The sequence below is a fragment of the Diuraphis noxia genome, unplaced genomic scaffold, assembly GCF_037042655.1.
Source record: "Diuraphis noxia isolate RWA-SAM2 unplaced genomic scaffold, SU_Dnox_SAM2 contig0004, whole genome shotgun sequence".
Classification (NCBI taxonomy): Eukaryota; Metazoa; Arthropoda; class Insecta; order Hemiptera; family Aphididae; genus Diuraphis; species Diuraphis noxia.
Genome location: NW_028301714.1, coordinates 7,785,298 through 7,796,007, shown reverse-complemented (window position 1 = coordinate 7,796,007; position 10,710 = coordinate 7,785,298).

Sequence of the window (10,710 nt, the reverse complement as noted above, 5' to 3'; positions counted from 1 at the left end):
GAAGGTACGGCTCGAGTCACACAGCTAACCAGCACGGTGGTATGAAAAATAATGCACAATATATTAAAATAATTTATATAAATAGTTTTAATATCCCATCATATTATATAATATAATATTAGTTTAAAAATAAAACAGAAATTATTTAATTTTGTCTTATTATTAGCTGGTTTCATGTTTATGGCTTATATTTGAGTACCTATAACTTATAATTTATATGATGGACAATATTGTACTGTTCCATACTTTCATTGGGGTTTACATAGGTAAATTAGTATTTTTTTGTTTTTAACATAGGCCATTTTATTCACAAAGTTGTTTTAAGTTACAAATGCTCTTCCTAGTGTCCTCGCAACTAGCATCACTCAATTTTCAAGTTATTGTCAGGGGGGAAATAGGAGGAAGCTTCAATGCACTTTGATATACCAATAATTTCTACCAATAATTATTTCTATAATTTCTTTAATTACAACACCACCTATTGAACTTTTCTACGATTGTTCTTTACAAAACTGTTCTTAATACTTCCATAAATTAAAATTAGGTAACCAACACAAATTATAAACATCAATTACTAATTAAACTAATTAAAATATTTACTTAGATATTTTGATACTACATATCAAATATGAAATAATTTAACATTTTTCTTTACATATATTAAAATTAATATAATATAATACCTACCTATATATAAAATATACAATCTATTTATTATTTATGAGTAGGTAGTTAAATTAAATAGATAAAATATTGAATATCCTCGTCAAATTATTGTATTCATAAAATTATGGTGTAAACGCAGCGTTTTCCGTCACCAGTATAGCCCATCCTAATATAAAACAATGTAAAATTAGGAGTTTGCGTTTTTATTACTTCGGCGTTCGTCCGCCAAAACGCAAGCCGACCGGCGTTTTCCGCCGCGGATGAAAACGCGGCGTATTACATCCGTCGTGTATAGCTACTCCGATATAAACCAATGCATTTTGAATTCGACGGAAAACGCCGCGGAATACGCCGCGTTCGAAACGCGGCGGAATACGCTGTGTATAGCCCCGGCCTTAGAGTGAAAAAACTATTAGCGATTACGACAGTGTAGACAGCGCGCAAACTCACATACGCGTTTCCACGAATTTACCAATGTCTGAATTACAAGTTATAACTACTGTCACAGAGTCCACGCAATAATAATAATTATTATTAAACGACTATAATATAATATAGATAACATTTCCACCGACAACTGCGACCGATTATTCAAACGTATAAAAATAGATTATAAATTACCGGATTATATTTCTTACCGCTTACGCGATAAACACAGTACGAGTGAACAATTAAATTCGTTCGTATCTCGACACAATGATTTCTGATTTGACTAAAAGAAAAATTGCTTATGATAAAATTTATAATCAATTTGATTTTTTATTTAATCTTGGGAATCTAAAATCGGATGATATTGAAAAGAAGGCAGATCACTTTCAAAATATTTATTGCGATCTTATAGAAGAAGATTTTGTTCAAGAAGCATTGCAATTGAGTTTAATAGTGATTTTATTTTTCCCAAATCAGACGAATCGAACCAAGATAAACCAAATACACAAAATGTATTAACAATTCTAAGAAACAAAAAGTTGGATAGTTTATTTCCTAATACTAAAATTGCATTAAGATTGTATTATACTCTACCTATGTCTAACTGTTCCGGCGAAAGATCGTTTTCGACTTAAAAAGGGTCAAGAGCTATTTGCGATCTATTCTTTCAAAAGAAAAATTAAATCCATTTGCTATTCTTAATATTGAAAATGTGAAATCTATACTTGAATCTATGTCATGGGATGAATGTATTGACCAATTCGCTAAACAGAAATCAAGAAAAACGTTTTTATAAAAATATGATAAAAAATAACAAAAATAAAATATATTTTTATTTTTATTTACTTACATAATTAATCCCAGTGTTTTATATATCATTTTAATAAATAAATTAAAATTAAATTAAATCATGTTCACAAAATTGTTATTTTAATAAATACATTTACATTATTTATTGTTTAGGTATATAGTAATATTAAAAAGATTGTTATCATATAATTTTAATATATTTCTAATATTATTTAATAAATGTCAAATTATATTAAAACAATGTTATGTTTATGTATCATTAAAAAGTAGTTCTTAATTTGGCTGTATGTAAACTGCGGCAAAATTTACCTTTTTCTAAAAGTCGATGTGTAAGCGGGCGAGACCGTTTTCGACCAAAAACGTACCCTTCCCTTTTCGGCCGATTCACTTTTCGACCAAATTTAAAAAAAACGCCAATTCCCTTTTCGACTAAAATCGTACCCTTCCCTTTTCGGCCGATTCACTTTTCGACCAAATTTAAAAAACATCGATTCCCTTTTCGACCAAAACAAAAAGTTTTGTAATATGATATGTAAAATAAAGAAAATAATATACAATATAATAATATACTTCAGAGTTTAGTTTATACTTACAGAAAATTATTAAAAGTATAAGTTGTATAAGATGTGTAAAATATATAAATAAATATTTATAATATTATAATAATATACTTATATATTATTAACATTAGTTTTGTACTAATATGTCACACTGTACATAATATTTTATAAAAAGAATAACATAATAATATACAATTTTTGTCAATAATTATTACGTATAATAGTAATGTGTATAATATAATATTAAGAAATAAACTAATAGGTGTATAATTGTTGTAAAATAATGGCAAATATTATTAAAAATATAAGATATATTATATAAAAAAAAATGATATAAGGTCAATATAATTGTGTTCTATCGTCGTCTGAGTTTTGTTAGCGCTTTTCATTACATTTGTTTGAAATAATTGTTTCATAATCTGTCGTTACATACTGAGGCAATAATGTTACACTTAAAGAAGTGCATTTCTGTAATATCAAGTGAAATGCATGAATGTAAGTTTCGGTAGTCTTGTTTGGAAGTAAACAAAATATTAATGGAATATAGTTTCCGTTTTTAAGACCATGGATAGTGAACATTTGTGTAAAAAAACGAGCCGAATATTTAAATGTCCCGTCCATATATAATGTCTTGATTTCTTTTAAGAATAAAATGTTCGAGGTACACGAAAATATAATTATGTTTTTCTCTGTATCGTTCACTAGTAAAAAAGGCTCACCTTGTTTAGTTTTTATGTCCATTTTTTCCAACGATGAATGAACTTCTTCTAAACTTGTGGGACACGATGGCAATACTTTGCGCCGAGCGTCGTATACATTTTTCCTTATTCTTTTAATGTCCGTTGTAGTAAATTGTGAAGACTCAATATTTTCACCAACTTCTTTCAAGATAATTGTTTTCGGTCTAACTGAGGGTGCGTCGACTGCTTTCCGCTTGCACGCTGAGCTAACAATTTGCCTCGATATTGTATTCCGATCATATGGCTCATGTCTGTGTGATAAATTTTCACGATGGTCTTGTACGACAATTTTATTTACTGTAAATACTTTAGCATCACAATCTCTTCGAATACATCGCCAACGTGTTGAATTAGTTTTTTTGTTCACTGATCCGATACTAAATTTATAACAATCTAAAACTAATAACGGTTTACCACGATTACTTTCGATAAATTCAGCCATATTAAGTAAAATATAATAATTTTGAACGTTGAAAACTATAAAACCGATGCAACGAGTATGATACACGCACAGACACTAAAGTATTATTGCACGAGCATCGGTTTTACAAAAATTAAACAAGTAACGAGAGAATTTAATCAGTTATTGATATTTTATCTTGGCTATAAAAGATAGAGACTCTCTACAATACGTACAACGATCAGTCTATCAGGTACATACTACATAATATACTGATATAACTATATATTATGGTAGTAACCATCACAGTCGACGATCACCGATCAAATGATTAATGACAACAATTATATATATATAGGTTTTAATAATTTTCAATATGTACCTATAACATAAAATATAATACCTAGGTAGGTATATTAAACTTTTTGTATTGTATAATTTTGTTGTTGTATTTTTTATAAAATATTATACGCATTATGACATATTAACATAACATAGAAATAATGCTAATATATAGGTATTCTATTTTACAAAAATTATATACCAATTATTTTCTTTATTTTACATATCATATTACAAAACTTTTTGTTTTGGTCGAAAAGGGAATCGATGTTTTTTAAATTTGGTCGAAAAGTGAATCGGCCGAAAAGGGAAGGGTACGATTTTAGTCGAAAAGGGAATTGGCGTTTTTTTTAAATTTGGTCGAAAAGGGAAGGGTACAATTTTGGTCGAAAAGGGAATAGACTTTTTTTAAATTTGGTCGAAAAGTGAATCAGCCGAAAAGGGAAGGGTACGTTTTTGGTCGAAAACGGCTATGCCCGTGTAAGCTGCGGCAAAAAAAAAAATTAAGATTATACAATCTGCGACAAAACCGATAAGATACATCATACAAACTGCGGCAATGTATTTTATATACTTTCTATATATACTATATATAGTACATACCTGTATGTACGTATATCGTTAAATTAATTATGTGATGAGTACAAATTGGTAAGGTAAATCCAAATGTATTTTTAAGTTTTAAAGAAACATATCGGTATTATCGATTCCTTTACTTTTGATTATACTAGTTAGTACCTACTTACAAGTGTTAGATGTTACTTAATAAAAGTAGTTAAAAGTTTTGTATATTTTATTCAACGTCATGGAATTTTCAACAATGTTTAGCCAGAATGGCAAAGTATTAACAGTGTTAAACGATTTTAAATTCAAATTTATATGATACCTCGTGTCAATGTACAATGAGTCGTTTCGATAATATAAAAGTGTAGGATTGCATCACACATTTTTCAAACATTGATCATTTACATATTTTGAATTAATAACTACTTCGACTTTTATTAGCACCCCAGGGAAATAATGTTTGGCACCCTGATTAAACGTATGAATAGGTACATATTTAAACATTAGCCACGTTTTAAAATGTTACAACTTTTACCGCTCTGGGACTTGTCCCATTTACCATAATAGCTCTGATTAATTTATTGAGCCTTTTCACTTACCAACGAGTCGTTGGTCAAACTTCACAAATATGCCACCCCAATTATTCAAGAATGATGTCCTCGACCACATTTTTCTTATATGTCTTACATAACTATTTTTTTTATCTTAAATCACTATTGTTAAAAGTGGAATGCCCGTTAAATTATAAACGACGTTTCAAAATTTTAGTTTCATTAATTTCTTGATTTTTAGTATTTTTTCTAGTTAAGAAGAAATAAAATATGACTATATAACTAGTTACATATATAACTCAATGTGAAAACATTAATGCACATAGGAATTTACTCACATATATTTTAATAAAAACAATATGCGTAATTTATTATTTTTATATCTTATATTTTTTTTTATCATTGTTGGTAGGTACTTATTAATTTCTTTATTTCGATTACCTATATACATAAATTTGGGAAAACGCGAGTTGGGTCCCGAGATATTTGATCCCTTAAAAAAAACACGAGTTGGTCCGCGGTATTATTTGATAATACTCGAATTGGGTCAATGGTAATATTGTCGGTACCGGTCGCACACGCCTTCCATCGGCACTGAATATTTTGTATATTATTTTAATAAGATATATAAGATATAACACGATGCAATCAATAATGGACGATGTCCATCTAATAATATATATATATGACGCAACTAGGCTAGTCCCAACTCGTGTACTCCATAAAATCAATGGTCAGCATTAACTAGTTAAAAAGTTAAAGTTCTGTTAAAAAGTTATTTTTTTTTTTAAATTTTTAACTTAAGAGGACGCCACACCCGCATGTGATGTCTTAGTCGTACAAGCATAGCAAATTTTACGCTCATCAGATCACGTTTATCTCCGTTATTTTAAAATTTAGAGTGAATTGACCTATTATAAAAATTAAAGGCAAGATTATTACCGAGTGCATCTCATGGGCTTTTTATTATATTTTAATTTTAAGCCGAGTAATGAGTATTTTTAGGTATAAAAATTATTTACAATTTTAAAATACTCATTACTCGTTTTAAAATTAAAATATAAGAGTGAAGACTAGTTAGTTATTTTTTTTTTTAACTTATGAAACTTATTCAGTTAAATTGTGTATTGTTTTAACTGAAGCTTTTTATAGTTAATTATCATTATTGTATAGTTGTTTTTATGTATAGATGTGGCTTATAACATTCTAGTAAATAGTAATAGTGTAGTACCTATGTACTATAATAATAATTTTAAGTTTTATGTTTACAACAGTAAAGGTTAACTTGGTAAATGTTTATACAAACCAAAATACTCATGCAATTTATGACTTATGAATATTATGACTTGGAAAAAAATTAATAAAATTGTTTACTGGGTTAAGTTAGGTTAGGTAACCTTGTCCATAAATTTTACTTTGATTTTGGTAATTATTATCCACTAATTAATCATGTGTAGGTGAACTATAATATTATATTGTATTACCTATTTTGTCGATATACATATTATACGCGCAGTGACGGTAAGATTGGGTAGAATACGATTGCGTGTGTTAAATACTATTACAACGATTGTCATAGGCGCACATAGGGGGGTGCTTAGCTCTCCCAGGTTTAAAATTAGCACCGCATAAACTATTTAAAATATTTATTATTATATAAATCTGTTTATGTATATCAGGATATTTTGAAAATATCAACAGTTAGTTTATCAGCAGAAATGATGGTTTTAATGAATAGTCTTCCAGCCAGCTTTATATATGAAGGCATGAAAAATCAATGTTATAAAAGTTCGTTTCCAAATGTCTGTATAAGCTATTGGGAATAACAATTCCAATTTCTTCGTCAACGTGTGAACGCTCCTTCTCAGCTATGCGTAGATTGAAAAACTGGTTACGCACCAATATGGGCCAAGAAAGATAGAAAGATTTACCAAGCTATCTACGCTTAGCATTGAGAGTGATCTTACCAATAAAATAGAGGGGGAAATTATATTGCAAACATTTGCAATATCAAACAGAAAATTAAATCTTGTCTAACATTAATAATTAATGATTACATGTTATTATAACTTGTAATATAATTACAAAATATTTATTTTTATTTTTAATAAAATTTATAATTATTGCAATGCAATTATTATGGTATTAGGGTGGTGTAGTGGGGGGCTTCGCTCCCCACGGGTCTGTGTACTATAAATTATTTCAGCACCCCCTAAATTCACACCCTATGTGTGCCTATGACGATTGTGCAATATTGCTAAATTTAATAACACGATTATGCAAATTCTAAGATAATTAATGTCGTATTTATCTGATTATCTCATCTTTTATCGTAATTTTGAATTCCCACCATATGTATGTATATAGTTGAGTTACCTACTAATATCTGCTGTAATATAATTTATCATCATGGAACCAGTAAACGAAGTACGTTCTGAATGAAGACATTTTTTTTCTAACTAAAATTTACATTTTCACTTTTAATTTAAGAACTACAAATAGTCCGGAGTTTTCACCGTACTTTTAACGGACAGTTTTATGCGTGTCATCCTGCAGTTCCAGTAATCATTTCAGTTTTAATTCAAACGCTAGCCGAAACGTCCACAAAATTGTATTCGATCGTCCAAAAAGGTTCTAATAATAAAATGGTAAAAAGAGATAAGCTATATTCAATAATAAAACTACAAGTTTATATAACAATTACAAAAATAACAAGACCCCTGACGAATAAGTATTTATTTAAGTGAACTTGGCCAGCTTTATAAACCTAAGAAATTGTAAAAATAATATTATAATCTTGTTTTATTTTTTGACTGTTAATGGTATACATTAATTAACATATCAGGGTATTTTTTATATGTATTTTATGATTTGTTCGTCTATTTTATTACTAATTGTATTGAATCTGTATGAATTTGGATTAAATTATTATTAAATACTCTCAGCTCAAGCAAAATTAAATTACTCTCATTTTTTTTTTTAATACAAGCACTAAATTAAATTATGCCTAATTTGGCAACGTCGCATGAAGTTTTACGAGCAATCGTACATACATCTTACATAAAATGGATGTTTTATTGTCCCATTAAACCGTGTGCAATCGTATTAAAAGGTAAAATGCACTCAATCGTATTTTACCGATAAAATTGTCGGACAACTAGTTACTGATAAGATATCATAATAAATTACAGTGTTCGAGGAACCATTGTTATATTCTGTGGAGGAACTCACGCACACTATTACCACAGATTATATAAAATATAATATAATATTTATATATTTTATATAATCTGTGCTATTACTATTACATATTTTCTACGCACACACTCACACAGCCCTGCGAGAACATGGAATATTGCCTATATTTAGCCTCTTAAAAATGGTTCTCTCTCAACAGCCTTAAATAATTCGCAAATTTTTCTCGAAACTAAAAAAAAAAAATTAAAAATCGGGAAATTAACGATAATAAAATGTTGAAACGTCAATATTTTTAGAAAAATAAACTCTACAAAAGTACAATATGCGTATGGTAACATTAAACAACAAATTATTTTTATTTTTTTATTTTTAATAAGAAAATATACAACTATACAATTAAGCACAACAAGTAATAATGATGAAGAGGATTACATAACATGAAAAATGGCACGATGTAGGAGAGCTCCCAATGGAGCTACCTACTAGAAATAACTAAATAAAAAAATATACTTTTTAACTTTTTCACTTAAATATTAAATAATTGTAGTTATTAACCCTGTGAGTCTTATTACAAAACCAGAATTTTGATATCTCTATTATTTCGGAGATGTTTTTTTGTTGATGTTTTTACAAATATCACTATAATTTTTAATTACTGATAATATGCATAACATAATAGTTAATCAATAATAAAAATAGGTATAATCATTGTTTCTACTAATAAAATAAAAATAATATATGTTGTTTCTATGGCTCCTTGATAAGGAGGACCAAATATATATTGCTCCAGAATTGCTTTGATCCTTAATCCTTGTCTGCTTAAAATTAATCAAAATCGAATAGCTTACATTTTGAGTGATGACTGATGTATTATTTTTCAAACTTAGGAGTATACTGTTCAGAGGTTGAAAAGTATACTATAAAAAAATATTCAAAAAAAAAAACAAAAATTTTCACTCATCTCAATAGGTAATTGTATTTATTATGACGTTTCTACAACTGTAATAGATTATACTTAGTATATTTTGTTTTGGGTAAACAAAACAATTATAATATCCAAGGGCCAAAGGCGTCCGCAGGAATTTGTCAAGGGGAGGCAAGGTATTTACATTTTTAAATTTTTGTTTCATTACCTGATTGGTGATAAAGTACCTTATTGTTTTTGACGAGTTCTATCATATAGATAAGGAATGTAAAAATTAAATTATTAATTATGTGTTTAGTATGAAATGTTGGAACTTAATCTTACAGTATTAATTTTAATCAAGTAACATGCAACTTTATCTTAACAAATGCATTTTTTTTATATAAATCAAATGTAATCATTGACTTGATATGTTTAAGTTATTTATAAAATTAAATGTTTGTAGCTTCTATAAAATAAATAAAAAATTACCAAACCATTTGGTAGGTCAACTATTTGTTGAAATCGGTTATTCAAATATTATTAAAATAAATCAATATTATTATTTTTTTCGACAATTAGACAACAACACAAATAATATTATATTATTATATTAGATATATATATTTTTTTTATTGATCCAATAAACTCGGCAACTATGGCCATTAGTTATAGACTTACATTTATGGTAGGATATGAAAAAAAATAAAAATAAAAATAATTAAATTAAATTAAAGAGACCTGTTGACTTTAAATTATTATATTATTATTATCGGAAATAGCACCGCTGCATTGTTCAGTATCGCCGTCGTCATTCGGGAAAACATAATTAATACCCACTAAAAATAACTACGCAAAATTCAAATATACCAATATTGATTAATGATTATAAATACTAGTATAGTATTTTAGTATTTATAGTCAATGATACCAGTGAAATCACGAGATTCTACTAAATATTCACATAATATATAAGTCGAAACAGTGCATCGAAAACCGATGACAAAGATACACATAACATTTGTCGACTAAAATAAATAATTGAATGTATAATAAAATTAAATAAAAAATTAAATAAGTGTCCAAATAAGTAACGTGATTGGTAATGAACAGTTAAATACCTATATTCAGGGAAGAAGTTAGATTCTTTTGAATATATTTAAACCGTAGCTCGGGAGCACCAATGATGATAATGATTTTAAGGTTAGAAATAATAAAAGTAGATTGATCCAAATAGTTGAAATAGTTACTAATGCATACAAGTTTATTACTACTTACCTACAAAATTTACTATTTTTATAGTAGATACTAGATCAGGGATGTCCAACCCGCGGCCCGCCTTTGAAAGTTTTGCGGCCCGCGACATTTATCAAATATGTATTTACAAAAAAAAAAATATATAAACACTAATAATTCTAATCTAATCTGATAAAAATATATACGAGTAGACACTAGCTTATAGCAAACTGTATTTTTAAAATAAAAAAAGCTTAGGAACGAGTTGATTAAATACTTTTATATAAATTAAATATATATGATTATATTA